The following is a 16,702-nucleotide window of genomic DNA, read 5'->3' on the forward strand; positions in this document are numbered from 1 at the left end:
TAATCAATATTTCCTATTCAAACGGTACAATAAGATTCGATTATCACATCAAAAATCACAAAGCTGAAAAAAAACCTGAATAAAATTCTTCGAGACTAACAATTCACCGACCGAATAAATAATTTTCCCTATGATAATCCAAATATAAAACTAAAATATCACAAAAATATTACCTCCAAATACCCCCAAAAAAATCCATCAAAATTCCACAACAATAAATAATAAAAAAAGTAAAAAATCTCAACGCAAAAAAAAAATTCGCCATTCGCGGAAAAACAACGCAATAGTCGCAAAGAAAAATTGAAAATAAATACGATTGAAATATATTTCTGTCTAATCATGCATTAAACCGAGACAGAAAAAAGAATGAGGCTACCACATGCCTGTTTACTATATTGACTCACAGGGGGAGATAACAAACATTTTTTCCAGTGATTCATCCAAAAAGGCAGATATACACCCGAGGAGATAACTGGTGACAAAAAAAAGCCCGAAAAATGCCGTTAAAAATTCCAGCAAAAAATCATCTCCAAAATGTTGTTTACAAAATAGAAGAAAAAAGAACAGTTATCAGGGACGAGTTGCAGGCGAGTCTTATCATATCCCTGCAATCACACTAGTTGGCATTTATATTATATCTCGTACCGTGAAATTCAAACGTAACACGCCACAACACCACCCGTCAACCACTTTACCTCTCCCTCTTCACCTACAATAATTATTCCTTTCTCACTCATTCCCTCATGGCCCTCTCTTCCTCGGTCAATTGCCTCTCACGCACCTGCGAATTCATACACGTGATATACCGCCCATTTCAGCCTCTCAAAACAAATCCGTTACAAAATCAAAGCAAAATCCACTGTTTAAATCATTAATAAGAAGTTTAAGATTTTCAGAGAAATTTTAGATTAATTAATTATTTATTTGTTTTATGTATTTCCTCTGCAGTGAATTGTCAAGGAATTTTATCGGTGAAAATTCGAGTAATGATTCTATATTTGAATGAATTAAATTTTTTAACTATTTTATTATTGAAATAGCAAATTAATTTTGCAGTTCGAATAATGAAGTCTAGGATTTGACTAGAAATCTTCAAAGTAGATTAAAAAACCTTTGAAAAATTCTCACTATTTATTTTTCAAATTCCAGAAAATTGCGGAATTCCCCGTGGAAATCAAATCATGAATCCGAAAAATAAAAAAACGAGACAGAGAGAGAGGGAGAATGGGCAGAAGAACTTGTATCCAACCGCGCCTGCTGAATTTCAAACCGCGAGCACCAACGGCCAAGACAAAAGCCAAGAAATTGAATTGAAAATGAAAAAGTTAATTGCGAGATAACATGGGGTACTGTGTACCCCGGTGTACGACACTGGCAACGTCGCAAAGAGGCCTGGCCCCGACCGGCGCACCGCTTTCCTCGGGAATTCTGTTATAGATTAAAATTTTTTTACCGGGAAGATATTGATTGTTGCTTTTTATTAATGTAACATTAAAGTGGCGGGCTGTGAGCGTCGGCGGAGAGAAAGAGGAGTGCAAAAAAAAAAAAAAAAGATCGAGGTAGAGAGAGAGAGAACAAGAAGACGCGCGGGAAACATCGCGGATGGTGGGGGTGGTATGGAGGGAGAAGGTGGGTGGTATGGATGGGTGAATAGAAAATTTCTGTGGTGGTAGTGGGGGGTGGGGGGAGGGGGGATGTCTCTACAGTAGGGGATGAAAATGCGAGTGGAGTGGGAGGTGGAGACAACGGGGTGGGGTTCAGAAAGGGGTGAGAATGAGGGGTACCATAAATACGTATTTCTCGTGGCGTCTTTCACCCCCTCAACCCCTGTGTTGACAATCACTAGACCTAACCCCTCACTACCCCCTCAACCATCCCCTTATCTCCCGTACCACCCCCATTTGAAAAAAATAATATGATTATTGTTATTATCACTCCATGATTGCGTTAATTCCCAGTGGAACCGAGCGGGGGGTGAATTTCTTGGGGGATGTCTCTAATTTTACGACGCGCTTTGACATTTTTCTCCGGTCGGAAAACCCTCCTCTTTGTCCCCTGCCCCCCCTACCACCCCCCTGCCCCGTGGGCATCCATTTTTCAAGCAGTACCATTTCTTCTCCTTGTCTTTCGAGATATATATGGGCTTTTTTTTACTTTGGCTTCTTCGGTGGAAATAGGAGGGGAAAGGCTAACTCGGTTCCACAATTTTTCTGGTGTTTTTTCTTCAGTTTTTCCTCTTGTGCTTTTCCTCCGAGGTTGAGGCGAGACTCAGAGGAGGGGCTGAAAGGGGGTTGGGAGGGTGGTAGGGGGGATTTGCACCGCCCGTCGAGCCGTTATTCTTTTTTACTTTATTTTCAACGACCGTCAAGGAGCACGGAAGGGATGCGCGGATCGATGAGAAGACTACAAATGAGATTTTCAAGAAATTGGGAGGGAGATTTGGGGGGGGTGGGAGACGAGAATTAAATTTAAATGACTATATTTATTATTGAGTTTGAATGAATTCGCCACGGCGTGGAAATTCAATTATCGCTCGCTCTCGTGATTCCGTTCGTCTTGGAAAATTGAGATATTGATTTGTGACGAATGGCGAAAAATTGGATATCAATATGAACAGTGGAATTTTTTTCGATTATTAGTGATTAGGATGGGGCCCGGGGTAATGCTCTAGTGATTAAATTCACGGTGACAGATTAAGAACGAGGCGTGACGCCAAGGCGTTACCGTCAGCCTTCTCTCTCCGGCCAATTAATTAATTCCGATTATAAATTACGGCAAGCACCAGAAACCGTACAAATTCCCCAATGTGTTGCTAGGGAGAAAAATAATTTTCAACCCAGTCCCAAATTTTTTGCACTTTACCACGATTCCACGATAATTTTACCACTCGGAAAAATTGAATTTTTCCAGTTTGAAAAAAAAAAAAGCCACTTACGAGTCTCACATGATTTATCCCCAACATTCTCGCAAGCTATTGTTCCCATTTACCCGACATTTCGTTGGTAAAAAATTTTAATTAAAAATAAATGGGGAAAAGAATTGATATCGGAATTTTTTTATTAAGAATATGACGGAAGAGAGAGGGGGAATTATAAATCTTCCGTCTGGAGGGGATGAGGAGGGCTGTCGACCCTCTCGCAGATGAAGCTCGATACTGCGCAAACTCCTACTGGGTTTATTCCGCGAAATTAGATTTTACGGCGGGATATTTTTTTTTTTTCATTTTTCTTCTCCCTCGACATCTTTTTTTTATACCTTTTTTTTTCGCGAAATACAGTAATAATCACGAGTGAAGCGACGAGCCCGAGAGCGCCGTAAAAACACTGAAATCCCGAAAAGCATTGACCTTTTCCGGCTTAATATATATTTTTTATTTGCTGCTGTTATGTCAGGGAAGGAAATAGAAAAACAAAGGGGGGAAATATACGGTGGAGGATGATCCTCCGAAGATTTCACATCAGGAACACGATTTTCCAGTCGTAATGGAGTATCAGGGCTCAATCGACGATATCCACCTACTTATTTTCATTCCTGTGCCTTTAGTTTCCACATTTTTCCAACAATACTACATATTCAAATGTAAATGTCGGGGATATCAAGTATCCGTTGAAGTTTTTTTTTTTTTCATTTTATTTGTGTCTCACTACGTATGAAAAATAAAAATCCCACCGAAATGCAACCGAACGAGACAAAAAAAAAATCCACTGTCCCAGCCTATCGTACAATAGAAACGAATTCTCTAAAATAAAGACAAAAAAGTGGGAGAGAAAAATGGTGAGTGACATGAAAAACTCAACGGACACAAAATCAATGTTTCAAACATTGAGTTCGTGTTGTGAACTAAATGGAGAAAATAAATCTAATGTATCCGTGTAAGTCGGGAACAAGTGAAAATGAATTGACGCATTTATCCACCAACAAGAATCCATTTCCTCAATCCTGAAGATTTTCAACTGATGATTCATTTCCACGGAATTTTCACCGCGTATCTTATATAAAAATCAATGGCAATATTTTGCAATGGCAAAATATATCAAGGCATGAAAAAATTCATGAGAACTGTCAATATCAGTTCAACGACCTCGCGAAAATAATGGAAAAATCGCCAAGAAAATTCTCGAATTTCCAAAAATAATAATTATCCCTCGCAATGAAAAACGAACTGAAAAAATCGAGATGACATATAATAATAATTGCACGAATTTCATTCCCACTACTGTACCAGCGGATCGATTTTGAGGTGTACAAAAGATAATTACACTTTCCCCCATTGAAATTATCTCACCCCTGCGGCGCTATCGCCCACCCCTAGACAGCACTCCTACCCCTCGAAAAATAGAAAATTTTGCAGAAGCTACATCGTGCAAACTACGTCAATACATCACTCTGGGAGTTATGAATTCCCTCCATGAGTCAATAAACCCAGATGTGGAGCGAGAAATTCACCATAAGACGACGTTAGAGTAAAGTTGAGAAGGAGGGGAGAATAATGCATGGAATGACCAGAGCGAATGGAGGAAAATCAATCTGCATTATTCCCTGAAAAGTGTATGCCAGTTGGTGACGTCAGCTAGGAGGTAAAAACAAAAAGAAAAATAAGAAGAGTTGAGTAAAGTGGCCCCGCCAATAGCCCATCGAAGCCTTCACCTCTCACCACCCAGATACCCCCTTACCCCCTTATCACCCCCTTTCCCCTCGTTTACCCCTTTCTCGCTTTAGTCTACAGCCATATCTACCGGCCCTCCCTCTTTTCCTCCCCCATTTTATCATACTCCTCAGCCTTTCACGAACACGGAAGAGTCTCCCGGTCAGGATCGACTGCAAAAAGAGGTTAATTATCTCAGATGGCCGAATGGCATTTCAAAATATTCCCATCAATTCCACCACGAAAAAATGTAATCAACTGTTGTTAGATTATAAAATTTAATTCGTCTAATTCATCTCCCCGAAATTTCGGCAAACTCAAGTCCTGAATTCGATGAATTTGTGCGATTAATTTAATTTAATTTTTCATTGAGTATTTGAGCAATTTGTCAATCGACTGACTTTTTCATAACTACACTTGAATTTTCATGGCGATAAGTATTGATTTTACGATGAAATTTCAAAAGGCCTTTTTTGTCGGAAATTTAACGAGGTGGAAAAAAGTCCTTCGAAGTTATCAGATTATATCGACAGGTTTCAGTGCAGATCGATGATTACGGAAAACTGTTAAATCGGCTTATCCAATTTAACAACTTCGCCAGTGAAATATTCTTTGAATATTTCAAGAGAATTTTTCAAACTGTCCGATTAATTTTCACTCTTGAAATATCGAGTGAACAGATGACGTGTACGTGATTCAATTCCTAAATTCTCGGACTGATAATAACAGCGACCTTTTCGACAAGCCCGGAAATACACTTGTTCTCAATTTAACCTCTTGCATAATTTTTTTAAAACTGATGTTGAGAATGGAAAGGCCAAGTCTAGCGTCATCGAGTGACATCACCAATGCGCTATTTCTTCAATCATCAAAATTTCCGTAGATCCAAAAAGAAAAAAAAGAAAAACCCCCAAAAAAAACCTGTTAATTTTCGAATGGGCTCTAATAAATAGGTCAACCTTTTTCATTTCGCCAATCAATCGTTATTGACAATTTCCCCGCCTTTAATGCCACGTCGTGACGCACCGAGGCATAAAATGATGTAACAGCCATAATAAACCTGAAATTGTCCTCAACGAGTATGTCGCGAAATTGTAAATCGGTGCTGGGATGAGACGTGGGGATCCGAGGAGGAGGATGAAGGTGGTACGGAGCAAAAGTGTCTGGAGTGGCGAAAAGGGGATCGTTCGCTGCCCTTATCCTCTCCACTCTCCTTTTTTTCCTTTTGTTAAACTATTCTCACTCCTCTTTATCTCGTAAAAACCAAAAGAAAAGTGCCCGATGTGTCTACTGGCTTTTCCCTCACATCTGCCTATCAAAATCGATTCTCAAAGGTTTTCCTCAATTCCCCAATTCCCCAATTCCTCAATTCCTCAATTCCACAATTCATCAAAATCCACCGTCGAATCACAACCTACGTAATTTAATTAAAAAAAAAACCGAAAGCATTTTAAAATACTGTCAGACCTCTTTTTTGTCGCATTCTCAGTTAAGGCTGAATCTAAATTTTAAATATTGTGGATTTTAATTCGTTTTAGATGAAATCACTCATGCACGCAGAAAAATTTATAGCAATTCACCCTGACGTTCAGTAATTGGGTGAAATATTCGCTCCCAAGGAATTTATTAAAAATTACCATTTGCTAATGGAATTTCAACAGAGAAAACGTTTTTATTTCTATTTAAAAAACAACTCTTATTATCGTATGTACCTGACTTACCAGTGAAAAATACCGATAAAATGCACGTTAATTAGTGATTATTAAAAATGCAAAGTTCTTTTCCTTGAAACGTCAAAGTTAATTTTTAACAACTGAATACTGTGACGTCCACTCGACTATTGAATTCTCAAAAAGTTATTTCCCCTCTGATAATCGAGCAAAATTATCAGTTAAACATATCAGCTCTTCCCGAGTCATTTTCCCAAGTAATTGCATACGTTTATTTAAAACTGAAGAAACCCAGGAAAAATGTGGAAAATAAGAGTTCGTTAAAAAAATAAAATAGTTATTTCATACGAGAGGCCACGCGATTATTACACCAGCAAGAATCTCTCCCTCGAACTTTCAGCCATCTTCTACCCCCCCTACCCCTCCCCACCCCCTCCCATCACGGCATTTTTATAAACTCTTCTTTTTTATTTTTCCATCTTTTTTTCTGATATATCTAAGACTTTTCCGTCGCGCACGCTCGTGGAATTCCAACGTTCATTCGCCTCCATCGGCCATTAATCATAGCCAAGACTTACGCCTCCGGCGTCTCGACTGTGCCGGGGAATTTTAAGTTTTTACCGGCGAATAAGGAAGAAGAGTGGGAGGTAAAGGAGAAACGAGGAGAAAAAAAAAGAAAATTAAAAAAAAGAGAACCACAAGCGAAAAATGCCTGGTGAATAGCTTGCAAAAAAAATTTCAATGGTAATTCCGTCTTCGAGACTACAGGAAAGGGAATAATATTTCTTGTTGTTTTCAATAATTCGAGTAAAACGTTGAAGATGAATAATCACTGGGCACAAGGAATACCTGACGAAACAACAAGCGATTGCACTCTGCATAATCCAAATGTCTTTCTTTAAAAATCGATAAATTTAATTGACATGGGGATACACTAAAGGTGAGTTATGACGATTTTAAAATGTCCGGTTGAGTTTTCATCGGTGTAATGTAAATGGTGTAATGAAGGTTGAGATATCCATGTGTAACACCGATAACCGGTAAACGTCGAGTACTCGGTCACGTGAAATTAAAAACAGTTTGACATCGTTTGCCTTTTGCATACCCGTAAACCATAATTTTCTTCACTGATTATCTATTTTTCCTCCCCTCGAGTTTTCTTTTAGATAATCGATCGACCAATGCCATTGAAATAAGCGAGTGCAATTGCCCCTCGTCACCAGGTATGATAAAGAGATCGGTAACAGGAGAATCGCCAGCTGTGTAAATGAGGAAAGAGAGAGAAAACATTTTGCACTGGATATAAAAATAAATAGACCGACTGAAGATTAAGTGAGAGGGGTTGGAGGGAGGGGATTATGTGTGAAGTACACGAGAAGTGGTTCAAAATGCTTTGCACTTTTACGTAATTGCAGGCACTCTGTCCTTTTATCCCTATAGATTCACACGAGTACTCGGTGCATTTATCGACTAAAGGACGATGATAACGGTGATAATGCTAATTATTCTGCGTGCACTCATATAATCGTGGATTCAACGGTGAAATTGCCATTTTCAGCAGGAAACATTACAAATTTTCAAATGCCCAGCACCACCCTCTCTCTCTCATAGAAATTGCCAATTAAAATTCGGCTTAATCACAAATTGGAAAATCCACCTCCTTCTCCCTCGATTATTTTTTTTTCATCGGTTCATCATTTTGCGAAAATAAAAAAATAAAAACACTTGTGAATAAATTAGAGCGCGGTGAATTTGAAAACCCAATTACTTCCGGAATGCGACGCGCACGCTCGGCTAACTCGGTTAATGCTCATTATCGGATGTGTTCGGTTACTGGTCGATATACACACTCAACACTAACACCGAGAAGTCGTAACAACAAAATATAAGTCTCACTCCGTAAGATAAAAATGTGTGTCACAGATTTCTATTTTTGCCAGTGCCTAAAAAGAAAAAAAATTAATCTACTGTGAATATTTCTAGCGCGATTGGAAAGCTGGAGAAATTTTCGGTCTCCAATGATGCACTCTATTTGCATTGAATCTAAAGTCCATTACTCAGAAATACCTCTTAATGATGAATTTTCATCTAGCTGAGAATAATTTTATCTAGTGAATCCAATAAAAGATTTCTTTCCGGATACATGAATTCTACACTATTTATACTACCTATTCCACATCATCCATAACTTATTAGACTCAAATGAATTTATAACATCTCCAAGAAAATCATTTTATCAATTTAAGTGAATTAATTTCGTCAAGATATAATAGAGCATAATTGGTATTAATAACGAATAACAACGAATTGATTTGATGAACGTAAATTTGATTGATTTTAAATGAATCATTTTTCTGATTATGTACTCCCAGAATAGTCTATTTAGAATTTTTCAATTATGCACTGCTTTAGACCGAGTTGGTTCGTTGCTGAATGTATAGAGGAGAAAAAAAAGACAAAAGGGATGGGAGGGGATGGAAGGGGGGTGGGAGAGGGGTGGGATAATAGTACAGAAGTATAAAGTATAGGAAGCGGAACTTGTCGAGTTCGCTCACACTCGTGGCCTAGCTGTCAAGTCAATCGACTAGAGTATATATACAAAACGAGTTGAGTAGATATCAGAAGAGACTCGTGTCTATAATTAATATCATTGCCTCCATAACTGACCGAGATATAACCGTTTGTCCGAGCCGAAAAGCCGTACGATTGAAAATATATTTTCGTCTTTTTCCCATCGTTTGGTCAATGCTCCCCGGACGATAGATAAGATTCCTCTCCACTCAGTGATAATCACGATGCAAACGTGAAACGACTGCTACTCGGAATTGAATGAGAAACAAATATTTGAAATCACTGAACCACGGGCAAATCCAAGGCTTTTTATGTTGCGAAATTACTGGGAACATTGAGCAATACCCCGTGTATGAATGATTTTACGAGTCAACAATTCATCGATTCGTACGAATTATACGCGAAAAAAAAAGTACAGGAAATTTACGTAACCAGTCCCACGGGCATTTTTTTTTTTTTCAACATTTGTGGATTTTTCAAACTCGATTCTCGAAAATTGATTCTGAAAATATTTTCAGAATATTTTGGCGTGCAGTTGTATCGAAATTATGTCAATTTTCAAGCAACTACTGATAATAGGAATATAATTGGGATACGAAAGTTGAATGAATAATTTAATTGAAATGGGCTGACTGGAAAGCCTGGAGCATTTCCGGTTCCGCAATGCACTTGATGACCCAGTTCACCCAGACACTTGCCAAGATATTCGGAAAAATATTCCCACACTGTTAAATATCCGAGATACTGTGCAATCACAGTCGAGTTTTTTTTTTACTGACGCAAGTATCCAATAAGCAATAACGAAGAATTTCAAAACTCACCGGAGAGAAATTATTTTGAAAAAAACAATTGCACCGGCAGCAGTGAAAAATAAATAATGAAGACGAGGAATAATGAAATTCTCACCGAGAGACAATAAAAGGTATACGTTCGCTGCTCATAATTACCACCGAAGCATCTAGCAAAATTCTGCCATAAATTAGTTTGAAATAAAAAATATGTATCCCATCACGAGTCTCGCGGGCAAGTAAGACTTCCGCTGAGAATACCGAGGCTGGGGCAAAGGGGAGGGTTAAAAATTATATAAAAACTGAGTGAAATGAATGGTGGAATAATGAGAATAAGTGCGCAATGGATTGCACTTGAGAATTTCCACGAGTGCGGCGACCTTGGCGTGATGTTGCCCCTCGTCAGGAGTTTTTACCAGCCCCCTCCCCGGTCCCCTCCTATCACCCCTTTTCACCCCCTCCTCAACTTCCGGTACAGCCTTCTCTCTACCTTTCGCATTTTTAGATGGCTTCCATACCGATACATCGACACAAACGATGCGTAACGAGTTATCGAGTGAATCGTATGAAAAATCAAATAAAAACAGAAACAAAAATTATTGCATTGGAAATCGAGACTGTATTTGTTGCACACGACAGAAAAAAAAAATATAATAATAAAACACCAATAGTTTCGATTGTGAACTGAGTGTGATTCCACGTTTTTGGGGAGAGGGGACACGAGACGAGAGAGATGACATTTATTGTTTTGGACAGTGAGTTTGGCTAGGGATGAATAACTCTGATTAGATATCAAATTTCACATGTTATGATCATATTCCCCTCCCTGCACTTTTTTTTTCTCCTCTTCCATTCAATATTTGAATAAAAATGGCGTATCAATTTTCGAGAAAAAAAATATATCAATTTTATCGTAGATTATGCAGGTGATAAATGAGTGATAATTCAACCCGGTGCATTTCCAAGTTTTATCAGGGCACATGATAAAACCAAGTGGAATTATTTTTCCCTTTTTCCAGAGAGAGATGTACACGAAAGGAGAGATGAATTGGATGAAAATGTCGAAACTCATCCACATTGAGAAACCGATATTGGAATTCTGTACACTTTGGATGAAACAGATTGCATAATTCTGGGTAACGATATTTTCGGATACGAGCATTAAAACCAAAGGAAAACCAGTGATAAACCAGAAATACTCGTGCACCGATAAAGACTCGACTCATTCACGGAAAATTTCCACGTTTCAGTGGTGATGTGCTGTCTAACCTCACCCAATAAATTTTGTCTCCAACCCATGTGAATCTCAGAGACATGTGCCATTCCCAGACAGGTGCCAGACATTATCAGGAACCAGGGAATTTCCCACACTTGAAAAACAAACAGCCAAATCCCGACCATAGACCACTAAATAAAATACTACAGCCAAAATAGAGACAATCTCCAGAACTCCATCAACAGCTCCATCAAGACTCCACGACAATCGAAGAACAACCACTTCCCAACAATTGCCAAAAAATCAGCCAAGTCCTCACGATATCCCGAAATAAATCACAATTCTCCTCCACCCATACAATACTCATTCCCCTGTTATTCTCCTTTCCAGCCGTCGGGTCGAGCATCTAAAAATTAATATCGATTCCAGTCGCAGTCGTCTTATTCTGAAAAAAGGTCTCCAATAAAAAAAATAAAAATTCAGCCTTCAAAAAAGAAAAGAGATTAAAAAAGAAGAAAAAATTTCAACCCAGAGAAAAAAGATGAAAATGGGGAGGGGGGAGCGAGCGACCAGATCAAACACAAAAAAAAATCATAAAAATAAAATTGAGGGGAGGGCTCGAAAAAGAGGGGGGACGTATGGAGTATCCCCATCTTACATGGCGTTGCCCATGCGCGAGATTACCCTCGCCCGCCATAGGAGTAGCAAGAGACCATAAATTGATAATAGTAGAGAGAGTGAGAGAGAGAGAGAGATAGAAAAAAAACCGAGAGAAAAAAGAAGAGAACAGAGGCAGGAGAGAAATCCAGGGGTGGAGAGAGAACGCGAGGAAAAACACACAGATAGGCTTTCCAAGTGAACCGCCATCATAACCTCAAAGAGAAGGCCATCTTCTATTTTCCCTCCACCAGGAGAGAGAGGAAGAGAGAGAAAAAAAGAGAGAGAAAAAAACAAAACTCGGGATACGCATTGCACTGGCAAATAGCGAGGCAAAAATGGAGGAATAGAAGTCCGAAAATGGCCTTGAATTTCAAAGAAACGAAGCGCCAAGAAGTGCCTTCGAAAAATCGAATACAACTGCCAAGTATTTTTATTTCTTTCTTTTTTTTTTTTTACCAAGAAATACCAACACGTTTTCTATCCTTCACACATGATCCCCAGTCTCCCACACATCGACGAAATGCTTTTACCTCTTGGCGCACACTCGAGCAAAACGTGGAGACGCACGCGCGTAAAAACAGAGTGAAACGCGCGAGAACTTCTCGCATGACAGTAAAAACAACACGATGATATTTACATTTTTTTTTCTCTCACAATTTTCTTATTCCATTCGCAAAGTACTAATTGAGAGGAACTGCGCGGCCTGTGATTCGATTCGGATTACCACCGTCCTCTCGTGAAAATTCAAATATCTTGGATTTTTATTGCATTTGGAGTACTTACGTTTTTTTTTTTGGAGCGACGAGTGGCAGGAAAAAAAAATCAGAGGAAGCACCAGAGCTCCAAAAACCACTCAGACACGTCTCTGTTCCCACTCCTAAGCTCAACGTCTATTTAATCCCTCGCTTGTGTCTCTGTGCTCAATTAATTCCGTTCCTTACTCTCAATTCTTTTTCCTCGTCCAACTTAACGTACCGATGTAAACACACAGAACACACTCACAGTTCGCCAGCACTCACACCGACGACACATATCGTTTTTTTTCTATTACATAAAAAAAGACCCGAAAAAGCCCTCCCCCCCCCTCAGAAACAAAATTCCTCACCAGCTCCCAAAATGAGAGTCGAAAAGAAAATGAAATGGAAATAAAATTTCCGAGAAATCAAACAAAGCCACTGTCTCACCGCACGAATGCGTTTGTTTTTCGTTTTCACGTACCACAGAATGCCGGGAGGGGTTTTCAAGAACCCGCAATTTCACTATCACACACTCAAATCCACCTCTCAATTCGCGACGAAAACAAAGATGAGAAAAAAATAAAAATAAACAACGTAACCAATGAAAATTTGACGAATACGACTGAACACAAAACGCGCGTTGATACTTGCAAAATTCAATACATACGACGTATATGCACACAGATATGAAATTATCAAGATGGCGTGTTAGATTGCCCCTGCATCCGATCAGGTGGAAAATGCCGGAATGTGAATTGGTAAAAATATTTTGGATTAAACAGAAAAACACGGGATTGTGGTGTGTGCCGAGAGGCTCCACGGCCCTAAGTGGTTTGACGTTAAGAAGTGAGCAGATGGGACACGGAGTGGGGATAGAGGGAGGAAAAATAAGTGGTGGGGGAGGGAGGGTTATGGCGGGCGGGTGAGGTTCGGTGTTGAGAAGAGGGGAAGAGAAAAATATGAAAGACAGAGATGGGGATAAACTGGAGGAAATTGCAAAGAGAGAATGAGACGGAGTATTTTGCGATGCGGTAAAATAAAAATGTTGAGAGAATATTATACGTGAGAAGCCAAAGGGTGGGGCAGATGGGGTGGGAGATCACTGTTGTAGTGGGGGTAGCTGTCGAGGGGAGATGAGGGGCAGCAGGAAAGCGGTACAGGGGAAATTTCTATCGCTCCCTCTTGTGCCATTTCACTCGGCAATATTCGCCGCTCCTCGTGCGCTTCCGCCTGTGCGACCCGCGCAAATATACACCACTATTATTTCCTTTTTCACAATTTTTTTCTTTTTCTCCTTGGTTAAGGCAGAGGGAGGGACGCTTTTTTTTGGTTTTACCGAGGTGGGGGGGACGTTTTTTTTTTTTTCATTTCTTTGCTTTTTTCCATTTGCCGGGAGGTGGGATTGAGGGTTCTTTCTTCGGTTTTATGCCGCAGTTCGTACGAGGATAGTGCCGTTTGAAGAATTCATAAAAAATCAATACTTGTGGAATTATGGGAAAAGTCAGGGAGGGGATGGAGATCTACCGGTCGATCCGGATTCTTTGTATAGTTCGGCTGTTTGATGATTTTCAGGAAATGAGGGGAGTCTGATTAAATGGGATTAATTAATGGTGGTCGGTGGGGATGAGGAATCTTAAAGTTCAGGATGATTTTTGGGATTGAAGAGGTGAGAGAATTTCTTTGGGGGGTGTGCAGGATTTTTTCTGTGGGGAATTTCATGGGAATCTTTTGCTTCGATGATTTTATGGGAATTTTTTCGAAAATCGGTAATATTTGTTGGCCGAATCCGTTCTACTGCGCCGATCACAATTATTAGACTTTTTCATTGGATTTCGTACGTTTCATTGGATCAAGAAACGATGGGGTAGGGTTCAAGGACCCTCGCGGATACGCTCGAGAAGTATCGATCAGGTATAATAGGATTTGAGCCACGGAGAAAAATTTAATCCACATTTTTTTGTCATCAGTGTCGTCTCTGTTGACTGCTCCCATGAAAAACTCAATCGAGATAAAAAAAATAGTAAAATAAGTTGGGGTTTGCAATATTGAGGATAAAGTGCCTGGGTCTAATTGAAATTATAGGCCTGTGAAAAGTCTCTCTCGTTGGGGAATTAATCTATTGATTGTTTTTTCGAAAGTTTCTAACAGTACATACGAATTTAATGAGGTTAGATACACGATTCAGGTTGAATTAAGAGAGTCGGATTATTGCGGAAGCCTGAGGTTTTACATTCAGTCAGAATTTCGAATTGTCGATGGATTCAGTTTGAAAAGCGACAAGGAAAAATCTCTATTTTCAAAAGTATCTCAAGAAATATTAATTGGCGCAATTTATAATATAAATTTTATATTAAAAAAAATATAAATAGTACACGCGCTTTTTATTTAGTCATTATGAATTATGAAAGCCGATCCAATTGGCACACACAATATGATTTTTCAAATGTGATATTGAAATAATCGATTGATCATTTTTCTACGTTAAAAATTTTAATGTTGAAAAGGGAAAAATTGCAGCCATGGAAATGCTTTGAATGCCACAAAAAAGAAGAGATTTTTTACTCCCAGAAAAATCCCCAGAAATATCTCTGTTATTTTGAAATGAAAAAAAATTACGGTAAAAAGTACTTGCTGTTAAAAATTTTCCAATTGAATTACAGTGGAGCGTCTTAAAAATTTTATTATTTCCTGAATTGTCCTGAATTCTCAGGACTTCTTTTCAATTTGCAGTTCTTCAAGGATTATCAAATAATTTCTGGGAGTAAAAAATTAATTTTTACTGCAGAGGAAATGACAACTGGTACCGATCAACATACAACGAGATTGGAATGAAGGGAACGATGAACACCGATCAAACATGAATACATCAATTTCTTCGATTATTCTGCCGAACTAGCACAGGTCAAAATATCTAATCCTTGCTTTTGGCAGAATTCGTTAATTGGACAATTATAAGAAAATGGAGTGAGTAAAAAACATTAATTCAACGGCTGGTCCATGAACCTTGATCGCAACCGTTGAAGACATCATTAATATGGAAGCACTTGTTGAGCCCAAATCAGCAGGAGGGATGGGGATAACATGAATGATTACAATGAAAAGACCTTAGTATTGCATATTAAATAAAAAATATTTTAATGGATCATACACATCTGAGTTTTCTCAATGAAATCATCTGTCTCATTCTCCACACACCAATCAAATAATCTCCAGTCCAGATATCCATTTATGAGACGACATATCAATCTTCAATTTTGAATTCATTATTTACACTGTTAAAAAATTTCCACTGAATTTTCCGCGGTGAATTCCGGGAATTTTTATCGTGTCGCAATTCCACTGGAATTTCAGAACATCTTCGCATTGAGAATTCTGAATTTCGTGGAAAAATGAAACAGAACTGTTGATTTCCGTTCCATTTTTCCTGGGAATGAACATAAAACCGGAAAATTCTGGTGAATACACTCTGGAATTTAACCGGAAGTGGCACTGAATGCGATTTTGCTGGAAGAAGAATGAAATTTCCGATTTCACAAAAAATTCTATGTAATTTCCCACCGAACGGTCATATTGAATTGTAAATTTAAATAAATTGAGAAATTCTCATCTTCATGCCGGATAAAAATCTGTAATTCACCTGAATTTTCAGTGAAACTGTTCCATGTCCTCAACCCTCAAATCGCAATCAGTCCCACTGTCGCAAAAATGAATAATCAATTGTCCATGAAATTTCATTATTTTTCTAACAGTGTAGCCTTCTTGAAAATCACAACGAGGAAGCCATAATTTTGAAAATAATCGATATAAAGCGATAAAAATACCAGGATCTCCTCGATAAGTTGAATTTTAATGTATCTGGGTAATCAGACCGATTACCTTAGTACCTGAAGTGATAATTGACGTTGAACGAGGTCGGGAGTGCAGTGCCATGAGTCCCAACTCCATGGGACTTGTTATCCAAGCCATATGATAACAAAATATCCATTAAAATGACAAATTAACTAAAAAATCCGACAAATCGAGGAACAATATTACTCGAAATTCCCTCAGTACTCCATTTTCAAAACTAAAATCTCAGATTATCAGAAAGCCATAGTAAGCCTTAAAATAACATTTTCCTCCAGTGCATTTCGAATTCTCGAGTGCTGAAGGCCACCATCGTCTCGTTCTCCTCCATAACTGGCCTTCGCACATGAACAGACACATTTTACACACTCGCACACTTGCAATTGTTCGAAGGGCACTGAATAATTCTCGGATTTTTTATCATGAATCTCAAAGCGCTTTTGAAGGGACTTTGGAATCCACTCTCGAACACCATCCCCACGACAGATTTTCACCCAAAAAATTATTATTTATCGAATAAATGATAAATTGTGCAGATCGAATACTTTAATTTATCAAATTCTACCCCC

General features: G+C 38.7%; 1 protein-coding gene across 12 annotated transcripts in view; it reads right to left on the minus strand.

The window, feature by feature from the left end:
* The window catches only part of LOC105264137 (protein tramtrack, beta isoform), a 55,298-nt gene that overhangs the window by 32,228 nt on the left and 6,368 nt on the right, over nucleotides 1-16,702 (minus strand). The window contains exon 1 of one of the 12 annotated variants that reach the window (XM_011300873.1): nucleotides 12,334-13,105. The exons of the other annotated variants lie outside the window; for them this stretch is intronic. The gene's annotated coding sequence lies outside the window, so the exon portion shown is untranslated. Of the gene's footprint in view, nucleotides 1-12,333; nucleotides 13,106-16,702 lie in introns of those variants that run through there. 12 annotated transcript variants of the gene reach the window in all.

The sequence above is a fragment of the Fopius arisanus genome, unplaced genomic scaffold, assembly GCF_000806365.1.
Source record: "Fopius arisanus strain USDA-PBARC FA_bdor unplaced genomic scaffold, ASM80636v1 scaffold00001, whole genome shotgun sequence".
NCBI classification, from domain to species: Eukaryota; Metazoa; Arthropoda; class Insecta; order Hymenoptera; family Braconidae; genus Fopius; species Fopius arisanus.